Source organism: Scyliorhinus torazame, chromosome 14 (assembly GCF_047496885.1).
Source record: "Scyliorhinus torazame isolate Kashiwa2021f chromosome 14, sScyTor2.1, whole genome shotgun sequence".
Taxonomy (NCBI): domain Eukaryota; kingdom Metazoa; phylum Chordata; class Chondrichthyes; order Carcharhiniformes; family Scyliorhinidae; genus Scyliorhinus; species Scyliorhinus torazame.
Window position 1 is genome coordinate 18,718,737 of NC_092720.1, and position 16,010 is coordinate 18,734,746.

The following is a 16,010-nucleotide window of genomic DNA, read 5'->3' on the forward strand; positions in this document are numbered from 1 at the left end:
GGTTCTCTGTGGCATCCCAAGTTCTTCTCTGCAGAGACGGTAGCAGGTCCTAAATTCCATCCATCGCACTAGATTGTTTCACTTACCACCCCGTTTTTGATGAACACCATTCTCTTCCGATTTCCTCCAACAAACACAATTTATAATTGCACAGCACCTTTAATGTAATCAGAATTCACAAGGTGCTTCACAAGAGCATTATAAAGGAAAGGAAATGGGGACAAAGCAGAGAGTGGGCCTAGGGAGAATGCTCCGTCAGGGAGACAGCGCAGACTCGATGGGTAGAAAGGCCTGCTTTGCACTGTAAGGATTTTGTGATTCATTTCTTGATTAGGCACGGAGTTTCATAAATCGATATTGAGGAAAGTTCAGTTAAGGAACCTGTAAAACGGCGAAAGAGAGGAAGAGAGGCGGAGGAGTTAAGGACAGAAGTTCAGAGTGTAAGACCTCGGCAGCTGAAGACGCGGCGGGCAGTGGTGTAACAATTAAGTCGGGAATGGTCAGGAGGGCCGAATTACATGAGGACAGATCAACGTTCCGTCTAATTTCCTTTTGGTCTGAGTTGATGATTTGTTTAAGTGTTGCAGCACTGTTATTTATTTGTTCTGCACAGCCGCGCATATGTTGTCCCTTACAGGCGTCGAACTTTACATCAAGGAACATGGACACAGATATCTGGGATGATTAGGGGCATGTGTTGATCACAGGATGAGTTAGTGCTTTACCGGGAGGTTTACAGGTCAGCGAACACAAGGTGGATAGATGGATGGGACTTAGGGTTAGTAAGAACACAAGGTAGCAGAGTTCTGGATGACCTCAAATGCACAGAGTGCAGAATGTGGGGACCACCTAATGCACTTTGCGTTGGGAATGCTCAAGTTTCGAGGTATCAAAATTATGAATAAGTATTTTTCATGCATCCCAATACATGGATTACAAAACATTCATTCAGATAAAAACATGTCTAGGCGTTTTCCATGTATGCTTTTGAAATATTTTTTACGACCTCCTCCCTCCCCACATTCCTCTCCACTATTAGTGCCACGGTTTGGACCAATCAAATGATAATCTTAGTGCAACGCTCATTCGATCACACATACGTTTATCTTTTCAAACCACACTTCTATTTGAGTTTCTCTTGACCTCCCGCCGAAGTATTCTGGAACAAAGAACAAAGAAAAGAACAGCACAGGAAGAGGCCCTTCGGCCCTCCAAGCCTGCACCGACCATGCTGCCTGTCTAAACTAAAATCTTCTACACTTCCGGGGTCTGTATCCCTCTACTCCCATCCTATTCATGTTTTTGTCAAGACGCCCCTTAAACATCACTATCGTCCCTGCTTCCACCACCTCCTCCGGCAGCGAGTTCCAGACACCCACTACCTTCTGTGTAAAAAACTTGCCTCGTAAATCTCCTCTAAACCTTGCCCCTTGAACCGTAAAACTACGCCCCCTAGCAATTGACCCCTCTACCCTGGGAAAAAGCCTCTGATTATCCACTCTGTCTATGCCCCTCATAATTTTGTAGACCTCTATCAAGTCGCCCCTCAACCTCCGTCATTGCAGTGAGGACAAACCAAGTTTATTCAACCTCTCCTCATAGCTAATGCCCTCCATACCAGGCAACATAGTGGTAAATCGCTTATGCACCCTCTCCAAAGCCTCCATATCCTTCTGGTAGTGTGGCGACCAGAATTGAACACTATACTCCAAGTGTGGCCTAACTAAGGTTCTATACAGCTGCAACATGACTAGCCATTTTTTATACTCAATACGACATTCTAGTTGTTTTTAGTTTTAAAAAGTTAATTTTTGGGATGTGGGCAACACCAACATTTGTTCCCTTCCTTAATTAATCTCTTCAACTGAGTGGCTTGTGAGGCACAGACTTTTTAATTCCAGATATTTACTGGAATCAAGTTTCACTACTTGCTTTGCTGGGAATCGAACCGTTGTCCCCAGAGCGTTGCCCTTGATCTCTGTATTATTAGTCCAGGACAATACTACTACACCATTTCCTCCCCATTCTGATCACCTTCTTATAACCTTTTACTTGATAATTACATTTCAATAATTCAATTATAGGCTGACACTCATCATTTTGTTGTCCAACTAAAAAGATGCCACAGACAATGTTCAATTTTTTAAGTTACTGATCTCTGGTGTCACATTTTTTGACTGTTGGGGTGATCCACAATGCATCTGTTACATTGGATCGTGTCCCTTGATTGAAGATATTTGGTCATCTTTTTCACGTCCATGTTGATTGTATTGCCTACCTATTCGTCGTCAACATGGGAAAGTAGCTGCCTCTGTTTGCACTCCCATTCTTTTTTATCTCTGCAGATAGTTGTCCTTTAACTTAATTCTAGTTGAGCCAGGAACTAATTTACTAAGACAGGGAAGTCGCATGATACAGGTCAAAGCTAAGTCATTCCACTTCCAATTGATTAGATCAAAGCTCTGCAGTCCAGCCACACTCCATCATAAATAGAGGTGGACTATTAAACAACAACGGGAAGAGGAATCTTCATTAAATCCCCACCCTGAATAATGGGAGAGAACAGCACTTCACTGTAAAAGACAAGGCTCATGAATTTGCAACCACCTTCAGCCAGGCGTGCCAGGTCAATAATTCATCTTGGTTTCATCTGGTCAGAAATATAAATCTTTAGCCAATTTGATTCACTCCACATGATAACCAGAAACGGCTGAATGCACTGTATACGGCAACAACAAAAAAAATCAATGGACCCTGACACCAACTGGCTGTGGTATTGAAGACATGTGTACCAGAACCATTCACCTTCCCAGGCAAATTGTTCTAGTACAGCCCAAACACTGGTATCTTGCCGACAATGTGGAAAATTGCCCACGATTGTCTAGTCCACGAAAAAGCAAGACCATCCAATCCAGTCAATCACAATCCCACATCAGCCTAATCACCCAGCAACAAAGTAATGGAAATTGTCAATCCTAATTTCATCAAGCAGCACTTATTCACCAACAACCTCCTCAGTTCATGCTGCACCCGGGCCAATAGGCTCTGGAGCTCTTTACAGGCTTGGTTCAAACAAACGAACCATAAGAAATATGTACAAAGTCTTACAACACCAGGTTAAAGTCCAACAGGTTTGTTTCGATGTCACTAGCTTTTGGAGCGCTGCTCCTTCCTCAGGTGAATGAAGAGGTATGTTCCAGAAACACATATATAGACAAATTCAGAGATGCCAAACAATGCTAGGAATGCGAGCATTAGCAGGTGATTAAATCTTTACAGATCCAGAGATGGGGTAACCCCAGGTTAAAGAGGTGTGAATTGTATCAAGCCAGGACAGTTGGTAGGATTTCGCAGGCCAGATGGTGGGGGATGAATGTAATGCGACATGAATCCCAGGTCCCGTTGAGGCCGCACTCATGTGTGCGGAACTTGGCTATAAGTTTCTGCTCGGCGATTCTGCGTTGTCGCGGGTCCTGAAGGCCGCCTTGGAGAACGCTTACCCGGAGATCAGAGGCTGAATGCCCTTGACTGCTGAAGTGTTCCCCGACTGGAAGGGAACATTCCTGCCTGGTGATTGTTGCGCGATGTCCGTTCATTTGTTGTCGCAGCGTCTGCATGGTCTCGCCAATGTACCACGCTTCGGGACATCCTTTCCTGCAGCGTATGAGGTAGACAACGTTGGCCGAGTCGCACGAGTATGTACCGCGCGCCAAACAGATGAGACAACGATACTATGCCACCTATATGCACACCAAGAACAGAAAGCTTGAGAAACTTGGCATCACCACCGGCAGCAACCAAGCCACCCCCGGTGCCACAGTAGAAAACAATACAGGGAAATCTATTGTCAACTTGTCAGACTACACCCTTCAAGCAGACAAAATCGAAGTCCTCAGCAGAGGGCTCAATTTCTGCACCACCACCAAAATGGACCCCATCAGTCTCGTGGCAGACACGGAGGAATTCATCGGGCGAATGAGGCTCCGGGAATTCTTCCACAGACCCCAAGAGGCCAACAGCGAACCCAAGCAGACTACCAATGAACCAGAACAGCAGACCGCGAGATCTGCGGTGCGGCAACCGAAGAGGAAAGAGTCGAATTGGACCCCTCCAGAAGGCCGCTGCCTTAGCCTCAACATGTATGCTCAAGCCGTCAGGAGTCGCGTCAATGCCAGATTCATCAGTCGCATTCACAAGACAGCCCCGAACGTCACCCAAGCACAACGCAATGCCATCCGCGCTCTCAAGACCAACCGCAGCATCGTCATCAAACCAGCAGACAAAGGGGGGGGGGGGGGGGGCACTGTCGTACTGAACAGAACGGACTACTGCAAAGAAGTATACCGACAACTGAACAACCAAGAACACTACAGACAGTTACCCCCAGATCCGACCAAGGAACACATCCGCCAACTTAACAGACTGATCAAGACCTTGGATCCAGATCTTCAGAGCACCCTATGTGCTCTCATCCCACGTACTCCCCGCATTGGAGATCTCTACTGCTTCCCAAAAATACATAAGCCCAACACACCAGGCCGCCCTATCGTTTCAGGCAATGGGACCCTATGTGAGAACCTCTCTGGCTACATCGAGGGCATCTTGAAACCCATCGTACAAGGTACACCCAGCTTCTGTCGCGACACGACGGACTTCCTACAGAAACTCAGCATCCATGGACCAGTTGAACCAGGAACATTCCTCGTCACAATGGACGTCTCGGCATTCTACACCAGCATCCCCCATGACGACGGCATTGCTGCAACAGCCTCAGTACTCAACACCGACAACTGCCAATCTCCAGATACAATTCTGCAACTCATCCGCTTCATTCTGGATCACAATGCCTTCACCTTCGACAACAAGTTCTTCATCCAGACGCACGGAACAGCCATGGGGACCAAATTCGCACCCCAATATGCCAACATCTTCATGCACAAGTTTGAACAGGACCTACTCACCGCACAGGACCTTCAACCGACATTATACACCAGATACATCGATGACATTTTTTTCCTTTGGACCCACGGCGAAGTATCACTGAAACGACTACACGATGACATTAATAAGTTCCATCCAACCATCAGACTCACCATGGACTACTCTCCAAAATCAGTTGCATTCTTGGACACACTCGTCTCCATCAAGGACGGTCACCTCAGCACTTCGCTTTACCGCAAACCCACGGATAACCTCATGATGCTCCACTTCTCCAGCTTCCACCCTAAACACATTAAAGAAGCCATCCCCTATGGACAAGCGCTCCGTATACACAGGATCTGCTCAGACGAGGAGGAGCGTAACAGACATCTACAGACGTTGAAATATGCCCTTGTACGAACGGGATATGGCACTCGACTCATCGATCGACAGTTCCAACGCGCCACAGCGAAAAACCGGACCGACCTCCTCAGAAGACAAACATGGGACTCAACCGACAGGATACCCTTCGTCGTCCAGTACTTCCCCGGAGCGGAGAAACTACGTCATCTTCTTCACAGCCTTCAACACGTCATTGATGACGATGAACATCTTGCCAAGGTCATCCCCACACCCCCACTACTTGCCTTCAAACAACTGCGCAACCTCAAACAAACAATTGTTTGCAGCAAACTACCCAGTCTTCAGAACAGTGACCACGACATCACACAACCCTGTCATGGCAATCTCTGCAAGACGTGCCAGATCATCGACATGGATACCACTATTACACGTGAGAACACCACCCACCAGGTATGCGGTACATACTCGTGCGACTCGGCCAACGTTGTCTACCTCATATGCTGCAGGAAAGGATGTCCCGAAGCGTGGTACATTGGCGAGGCCATGCAGACGCTGCGACAACAAATGAACGGACATCGCGCAACAATCACCAGGCAGGAATGTTCCCTTCCAGTCGGGGAACACTTCAGCAGTCAAGGGCATTCAGCCTCTGATCTCCGGGTAAGCGTTCTCCAAGGCGGCCTTCAGGACCCACGACAACGCAGAATCGCCGAGCAGAAACTTATCGCCAAGTTCCGCACACATGAGTGCGGCCTCAACCGAGACCTGGGATTCATGTCGCATTACATTCATCCCCCACCATCTGGCCTGCGAAATCCTACCAACTGTCCTGGCTTGATACAATTCACACCTCTTTAACCTGGGGTTACCCCATCTCTGGATCTGTAAAGATTTAATCACCTGCTAATGCTCGCATTCCTAGCATTGTTTGGCATCTTTGAGTTTGTCTATATATGTGTTTCTGGAACAGACCTCTTCATTCACCTGAGGAAGGAGCAGTGCTCCGAAAGCTAGTGACATCGAAACAAACCTGTTGGACTTTAACCTGGTGTTGTAAGACTTCGTACTGTGCTCACCCCAGTCCAACGCCGGCATCTCCACATCATAAGAAATATGGTTATGGCCAATCATCTCAGTTCCAGGACATCACTGCAAGAGTTGCTCACTGTAATGCCCGAGGCCTGAGGAACTTCACTTGTTTCATCAATAATTTTCCCTCCAAATAAGATGAGAAGTGGGGATGTTCACCGATGATCGCATGATGCTTGCACCACACACAGCTCCTAAAATTCAGAAGTGCTCTGTGCCTGCATGCAGCAAAATCTGCAGGACATTCAGGTTTGGGCTGATGAGTGGCAATTACTGCCACACAAATGTGAGGCAAGAGCCAGCACCGACAAGAGAGAACCTAACCATCTCACTTTAACACTTACTGACAGTATAATCACTGAATTTCCCCCACTATCAAGATCCTAGGCGTTACTATTGAACAGAAAATTAACTGCATTGTCTATATCAATATAGTGGCTGTTATTCAGGTCAGAGTACTGGACTTTCGTGGTGATTTACCCATCTCCTGACTCCCAAAATCCTGTCCACCATCAATGTACACGTCAGAAATGTGATTAAATAAATGGACATCAGGGGGAGAAGGTGCAGAATATTCTGCAGAGCGGAAGCGAGTGGGCTTGATGTTATGGTACACAACAATATCACCAAGATAAAGAGCGCAAATATTGAGGTGCAATGGTCAGATTTCCAGGAGCTAGGTTGAAGTTAATGAAAGGCTGCAAATGGTAGTGAACAGTGCTTCACACCAGCGAGTGTACAAACATCAAGGCAGTGAACATCAATGCCTTGCACGATGCATTGAGTGGGAGGGTGAGATCTTCAGATTCTTTGAAAATTTGGATCAATTCTACCACAGGAAGCAGCTATTGACAAGCAATTGATTGCGCGTCAACAGGACCAGGACTGTGCACCAGTGTGGTTGGGAAAGGGGGGATCTAAGTTAGTCGGGCTGGACGCTGGATGGGGTTCAAAATATGTCAGTAGTGAAGAGGGAAAATGTGCAGAAAATGAGAGTGTTGTACGTTAGTCGGAAGGGAAGTGGGACTATCTTAGTTAGGAGTGGATTAAGAAGAACTAGGAGCAGTACAAAGAAGTCCAGAATACGTTTATGTACATATGCAGAATGCGGTGAATTGGTTTGGTGAGCAACAAGCACTGCAGGAATAAAAGGCAAAGTCACCACAGTCCAGATGACCATAGGCTGATTTCCCCTTTCAGGGGGAGAGCTGACTGGTGGTGGTTTAACCTGAGGGTCACCACACCTCAGGCGAGGCTGAGAAGGAGGGCCTTAATGAATAACCTCTGCTGGTACGGGAATTGAACCTGCGCTGCTGGCCTTGTTCCTCATCACAAACCATTTGTTTAGCCCACTAAGTAAAAACGTTAAGGAAACAATGGGCGAACAGCAAAGGGGAAACACTTCATGCACAGGCAGGATATATTATAACAAGGGTGAAAGATAATGGCACAAAAGTCAGTGGGCGGGATTCTCCACTCCCACGCCGAAGTGGCCGCGCCGTCGTGAACGCCGTCGAGGTTCACGACGGCACGGAACGTCCCGGTTCCCGACCGATTCAGGCCCTGACAATGGGCCAGTATCGGGGCCGCGTCATCTACACGCGCCCGGCATTGTTGCCCACGTAAAAGCGGCGCCGCATAGATGACGCGGCTGGCGCCGCATAACGGACGTCATCCGCGCATGCGCGGGTTGGCCGGCGCCAACCCGCGCATGCGTGGTTGTCCTGCCTAAATCCACCCCGCAAGAAGATGGGGGACAGATCTTGCGGGGCCGCGGAAGGAAGGAGGTCCTCCTTCAGAGAGGACGGCCCGACGATCGGTGGGCACCGATCGCGGGCCACCCCACATTCCAGGTGAAGCCCGGTGCAGGATCCCCCCTCGCCCCCCCACAGGCTGCCCCCCCCAGTGTTCACGCACCGCCCACGACTGTAGCGACCAGGTGTGGACGGCGCCGGGGGGAACCCGCCGTTTTGGCCTTGGCGCTCAGCCCATCCGGGCCTCGGAATAGCGGGGGTGCCGGAGAATCGCCATTTTGGGTGTCTCCGGCGATTCTCCGGCCTGCGGCCCGCGAAACACGACCGGGCCGTTCCCGCCGCTTGGGAGAATCGTGGGACGGCGTCGGACCGGCGTCCCCGGAAATTTTGGCGGCCCAGGCGATTCTCCCAACCGGCGTGGGAGTGGAGAATCGTGCCCAGGATTCCTCAGATGAGAAGGGCAATAGGGGATATAATGAAACAAAGAGGACGGTGCGTGAATGTCAGCTGGATTATTTAAGTGGAAAGCAGGACAAATACAATATATTGTGTAAGATTTTAGGTTCGTGAGCCACAGGTTTACAAGCAACATTATATGAACCATCTTGGTGATTACCATTAACCAAAAACTGACATATAAATACAATGGCTACAAGAACAGGTCAGAGGTTAGATGTTCTATGGTGCTTAACTCAACTCTGGACTCTCCAAGGTTGGCCCACAATGTATCTACGAGGCAAAAGTCAGGAATGTGATGAAATACTGCCCACTTCTCTGGATGAATGCCCCTCCAGACACACTCAAGAAAGTGCATCTAGCATTTCTTGTTCTGAGCAGGCATTTTGGATGTACTCATCAGGAAAAAGAAAGTCACGGTTGACTGTTTCATGAACTTTGTTTCTTGGTCATAGTCTCTTTAAATTGAAGCCTTTGTCTTCATTACAATACCTAATGTGAATACTACAGTTGCGAAGGCAGAATGCTTCAGAAAATATGGCAGAGAATTTCATTCTGAGGTGGATAGGAGCCAACATACAGCCCTGCTTCACCGCATTTGCCGGTCAACCCACACCATAAGCGGTCCTTCCGTGGCCAACAAGTCCTGGAGTAGGTCTGAAGCCTGTAACTTGCAGCTCAGAGGCAGGGATGCTCCCTCCTCGTCCACAAGATCTGCAATGTTTCTGAGGAACAAAGGTTAATCTGTATTGAATGCGCTTTCGCAGGGAGAAAGCCATATTTTGATAAACATTGAGCCTACAAGATGCACTGCAGTAACTCGCCAAGTTTCCTTAGACACCTTCCAAACCCACGACCACTACCATCTAGAAGGAGAAGAGCAGCAGATACCTGGGAACCCCACCACCTGGAGGTTCACCTCCAAGTCACTGCACCCTGACATGGAAATATATTGCCGTTCCTTCACTGTTGCTAGGGCAACATCCTCCCTAACTGCACAGTGGGTGTACCCACACCTCAGGAGCTGCAGCGGTTCAAGAAGGCAATTCACCACCGCCTTCTGAAGGGCAACTAGGGATGGGCAATGAATGCTGGCCTAACTAGCCATGCCCACATCCCATGAATGAATTTTTAAAAAGGTATGTAACGCTGGGATCTGTTCCTGTTAAAGTCAATAAATGTAGATGCCATGAACCATTGGTTGTGTTTGGTCACTTCCAGTAACTTGTTTTCAGATAGTTCAGCCCTCAGCACAGCACTGTAGCTTCCAAGTTGCTGCAGTCTTCTTTGCAAGGTTGGTGGTGGTGCCTGGCTATTGCAGTCAGTCACATTGCAGGACTTGTTTGTAGGTCTTTGCACTGCAACTTGCACCATTTAGAAATCTCTTCTTCAATCCGGGAAATAGTACTCATCGCTGCTCGCTGTTTTTTTCCCCTCACTCAAATTCATATCCACGCCGCCATTGTCAGAATACACTTCTTAAAGTTTAACATTGCGAATTTATCGATTATGTGTTTTTTTTATCGAACACATTTTCAGCGTCTGTTCAGACGACGTAAACCACACGACTCTTAATATTGTTCTAAACAACCTCATCAAAGAAATCAACTCAATAATTCAAACACGGTTTGATGTTACAAAATCGTTTCTGGTAATCGTAATTTATTTCATTGCCGCTTCTTTTCCCTCAAAGTGTCCACGCCAACGATGTCACTGTGGTTTTGGGGGTTATCCCTATCCCCGTATTGATCACTGATGCAATATTAACAAGCCTCAAATATCTGGCACTACGCCCATATCTGAGGACCATTGGAAAATTGTGTTCACCGCCTCAACTATTTTAATCCGTCCTTCCCATCGAAGCCTTGGATGCATCACAACCCAACCGAGTGATGTTCCCAATTTGAGTTCTGCTATGCATCAAGAGTCTCCTCTTTATCTATTTGATCCCGTATCATAACTTAATTCCCCATTGAAGCCACATTGGCCAAATCGGCGACCCCAGTGAAGATATACCAGTGTCCATGGGGGGCGTTTCCCGCTTTGCGGAGCGTATAATTCGACGTGATGACGCAAAACGCCATTCATGACGTAATCGTGCAGGTGGGCGGGTCAGAAAGTCGAGATGCCTCAGTTACTTCAATGTTAATTTAAATGGCAATTCAGCTATTCAGCTCTCTGCCATTATAAAGTCAGAAGGCAGTGAGGAAAACCTAGAAGCCGTCGCCGCACCCCCCCCTCCCAAAGTAGGGTGCTTGGGAGTCGGACAGGACCCCAGGGGGAGACACAACTTTCAGTGAATAATAATAATCGCTTATTGTCACAAGTAGGCTTCAATGACGTTACTGTGAAAAGCCCCTAGTTGCCAAATTCCAGCGCCTGCTCGGGAAGGCTGGTATGGGAATTGAACCCGCACTGCTGGTCTTGTTCTTCATTGCAAGCCAGCTTCTTAGCCCACTGTGCTAAACCAGCCCCTAGAGGAACGGGAGAGAAGGTTCAGGAGGAGGAAAAGTGTGAGATGGAGAAGCGAACAGAGGGAGGCCCAGGATACTGCGGCTCCTCAGGAAGGGACAGAAGTGTGCCAGACCCCAAGTGTCAGGGGGAGCCCGGAAATCCTCTGCAGCGGTGATGTAGCGCACAAAGACTCCGAGAATTGAATAGAGTGAAGTCGATGAGGCTTTATTAAGCGTGACTGTTTCCCCCGCAGTTCAGTAGTAGACTGCCTGCGGGGGAGGACTCCAGGTACTTATACTCCGCCTTCAGGGCGGAGCTAGAGGTCAACGTCCAACCAGGACCCGGGATCTGTCAGCCAATGAAATCATGGCTTCACAGTCCCACATGACCCCTAATGCATACTACCACAGGTGAGGATGAACTTATGCTGCCCTCAGGATTTACCGGCTGCCTGTAACTGACTTCAATGAGGCCACTGAGACGTTTGTGGCAATGGGACCAAGTCTTCCTCACACCTCGACACTGCTGACCCCTTCGGCCTCAGTGAATCTGTAGGTAGCATTTCCCCTTCGAGAAAACCTCTACATTCGCTCCAATGATGCAGACAGCCACGCTGGGAAAATATCATTGGTGTGCAACGTCTCAATGCCAAAAGGTGGGAGACTTGCAGTATTTTAAAACTTCTGGCAACTATAAAGTTTGTCAGAGTTGGCAGAGATTAGATAAGTTTAAAGTCATGACAGAAAATGCGAGGAACTCTCAGCGGGCCAGGTGCCATCTGTGGCGAGAGAAACAGAATAACGTTTAGAGTCCAAACAGCTCTTCTTCAGAACTGAACGGAGGTGGAAATGTAATGGTTTTTCCATTGCTGTTGAGAGGGGCTGGAGCAGATTGAGCAAGATAGACAGCCAGGAATAGGTGGTAGTTTAGGAGGGAGTTCAGGAAAGATGTCATGGACAAAGGGTCTGATGGCACGGATAATGCCACCAGTGGGCCATCGCAGTATTCAGCCGATGATCCCTCTTTGACTACACTCTTCCTTCGACTGGCCTTTTGCTATGTATATATTTTAAAAAGACGGTTCACTTGTCTTCTATATTAGCCACTATTTAATCTCATACTCTCCCTCTTTGCTCTCCTATTCCATTTTGGAATACTCTATTTTAATATTCAGCTTTTCCGGGTCATTTTGATACTCCTCTCTTTGCCACCCAGTGAGCTTGAAATGTCGACATTTATTTCATAAGTGATGACTGATTTTAATACATGCCACCACAACATTACATACATTCAGTGCAAAATTTCCACATTTTACAAGTACAGTTCTAATGTTCAAATTCTTAACTGTAAAATGATGATCACAGCATTTACTTGGTAGTTTGGAGCAGTCTGGTAATTCGGTGTAGAGTGGGAGGAGGTGATTTATCTCTTTAATTTTGTTTATTTCTTCTGGCTTTGTAAATGGTAATCTGCAGGGAGAGATCCAGAGAGCATCCTGGGAAGGTAAGTGATATAAAGACCTTTCCGGATTATGGGGTGGGGGGGGGGGGGAAGGGGGGGTTGGGGTGGGGGGGGGCACTGGTGTGACATCACAGTAAAACTGTGACCTGATTGGCTGGTAGGGAATCTGTAAAATTTGGGGAAAAAAATAATTTTGAAAAAACTAATTGAAACTAATTAATTACCTCGGTCGAGAAGTAACTAAACCTGTTGGCAGAGATTACTATTTAATATTTAATTTTACAGTAAAAATCTAATGCCAGGGGCATATAATTAATTGTAACTTAATCTAATAACAACTTAAGTATTTATTTTGAATTAATTAACCAGTGCATAATTGCCACTCAGCGGAGTGCAGTGCTGCAACTGTGAGATGTGGGAGATCCATGACGCTTCCGGCATTCCGGTCGACTACGTCTGCAGGGAGTGTAACCAATGGCAGCTCCTCATTGACCGCATTGTTCGGTTGGAGCAGCAGGTGGATGCACTTAGGAGCATGCAGGTGGCGGAAAGCGTCATAGATAGGAGTGATACAGACATGGTCACACCCAAGGTACAGACAGACAGATGGATGACCTCTAGAAAGGGCAGGCAGTCAGTGCAGGAATACTCTGTGTCTGTCCCCCTTTCTAACAGGTATACCTTTTTGGATACTGTTGGGGGAATGGGGGAATAGCCTATCAGGGGGAAACAACAGCAGCCAGAACAGTGACACCACAACTGGCTCTGTTGCTCAGCAGGGGAGGGCAAAGTGCAGGAGAGTGATAGTTATAGGGGACTCTATAGTAAGGGGCAGAGATAGGTGGTATGTGGACGTGAAAGAGACTCCAGGATGGTATGTTGCCTACCTGGTGCCAGGGTCAAGGATGTCTTTGAACGATCACAGGACATCCTGAAGGGGGAGGATGAACAGCAGAGGTCGTAGTACACATAGGTACTAATCACATAGGCAGGAAGAGTGATGAGGTACTGCTGAAGGAGTTCAGGGAGTTAGGTAGTAAGCTAAAAAGCAGGACCTCCAGGGTTGTAATCTCAGGATTACTCCCTGTGCCATGTGCCAGTGAGGCTAAAAATAGGAGGATAGCGCAGCTACACACGTGGCTAAACTGGTGGTGTAGAAGTGAGGGTTTCAGATTTCTGGACCATTGGGATCTCTTCTGGGGCAGGTGGGATCTGTACAAGAAGGGCGGGTTGCATATAAACTGGAGGGGCACCGATATTCTGGCTGGGAGTTTTCCAAAGTCACTCGGGAGGATCTAAACTAGTATGGCAACGGGGTGGGAACCAGAGCGCAAACTTAGATGGTGTAATAACTGAAGGGGAAATAGAGAACAAAAATAAGAGAAGAGCATCACCCTCAGGCAAAACAAAAAAGTTGACAAGTGTGAGAAGGATGGTGGTCAATGCAGGACTGAGGTTCTTGTACCTGAATGCGTGCAGTATATGGAACAAGGTAAATGAGCTTGTTGTGCACAATGAAATTGGCCGGGACGATGTTGTAGGCATCACAGACACATGGCTGCAAGGGGATCAGGGCTGGGATCTAAATACACAAGCCCTATCGAAAGGACAGACAGATGGGTAAAGGGGGCGGGTTTGCATTGTTAGTAAGGAATGAACTTAAATTGTTGGCGATATAATCAAAAAACATAAAATCTCTGTGGGTAGAGTTGCGGAATCGCAAAGGTAAAAAGACCCCGATGGGAATAATGTACAGGCCCCCTAGCAGTAGTCAGGATGTGGGGCAGAAAATAAATCAGGAGATACGAAAGACATGTAAAAAATGCAATATTAAAATAATCATGGGGGACTTCAATATACAGGTGGACTGCAAAAATCAGATTGGTGGAAAAGGAATTTGTGGAATGTTTAAGAGATTTTTTTTGGAGCAGTTTGTGGTAGAACCCACTAGGGCACAGGCAGTTCTGGATTTGGTGATGTGTAATGAGGCAGACTTGATTAGGAAACTTAAGGTGCAGGAACCCTTAGGGAGCAGAGACGACAATGTGATAGAATTTACCCTGCAGTTTGAGAGGGAGAAGCTGGAGTCAGATGTAACGATATTACAATTAAATAAGGGTAACTACAAAGACATGAGAGAGGAGCTGGCTAGAGTTGATTGGAAAATGAGCTTATCAGGGAAGAGTGTGGAACAGCAATGGGAGGGGTTTTGGGGGATATTCAGGAGGCACAGCTGAAATTCATCCCAAGGAAAAGGAAACATGCTAAGGGGAGGACAAGGCATCCATGGCTGATGAAGAAATTCAAGGACAGCATAAAAACAAAAGAAAAAGTATGCAAAGTGGCGTGAATTAGTGGGAAGCCAGAGGATTGGGAAGCCTTTAAAAGCAAGCAGAGGACAACTAAAAAAGCAATAAGGGGGGAAGAAGATGAAATGTGAGTGCAAGCTAGCTGGTAATATAAAAGAAGATAGGAAGAGATCTTTTCAATATATAAAAGGTAAGAAAGAGGCAAAAATAGACATTGGACCATTTGCAAATGTGGCTATAGAAGTAATAACAGGAAACAAAGAAATGGCAGAGGAATTGAATAGTTACTTTGCATCAGTCTTCACAGTAGAAGATACCAGTGGGATGCCAGAGCTCCGGGAGAATCAGGGAGCTGAGGTGAGTGTAGTGGCCATCACAAAGGAGAAGGTTCTGGGGAAACTGAAAGGTCTGAAGGTGGATAAATCACCTGGACTGGATGGACTACAACCCAGGGATCTAAAAGAGATAGCTGAGGAGATTTGGAGGCATTGGTGGTGATCTTTCTGGAATCACTGGAGGCAAGGGGTGGGGGGGGGGGGCGGTCCCAGAGGACTGGAAAGTGACTAATGTAACACCCCTGTTTAAGAAGGGAGAGAGGCAGAAGATGGGAATGGTTAGCCTGACTTTGGTCATCGGTCAGATTTTAGAATCCATTATTAAAGATGAGATTGCGGAGTACTTGGAAGTGCATGATGAAATAGGACTTCGTCAGTATGGCTTTGTCAAGGGAAGGTCATGTCTGACAAATCTGTTAGAGTTCTTTGAGGAGGTAACAGGGAAGTTAGACAAAGGAAAACCAGTGGACGTGATTTATTTAGATCTGCAGAAGGTCTTTGACAAGAGACCGCATAAGAGACTATTAAATATGTTAAGATGGTGTTTAGAGTAAGATCCTGGCATGGATAGAGGATTGGCTCACTGACAGGAAATAGCGAGTGGGGATAAAGGGGTCTTTTTCAGGATGGCAGCCGGTGACGAGTGGTGTGCCTCAGGGGTCTGTGCTGGGACCACAACTTTTCACAATATACATTAATGATCTGGAAGAAGGAACTGAAGGCGCTGTTGTTAAGTTTGCAGATGATACAAAGATCTGCTGAGGAACAGGTAGTATTGAGGAAGCAGGGGGGCTCCAGAAGGACTTAGACAGTCTAGAAGACTGGGCAATGTAGTGGCAGATGGAATACAACGTGGAAAAGTTTGAGGT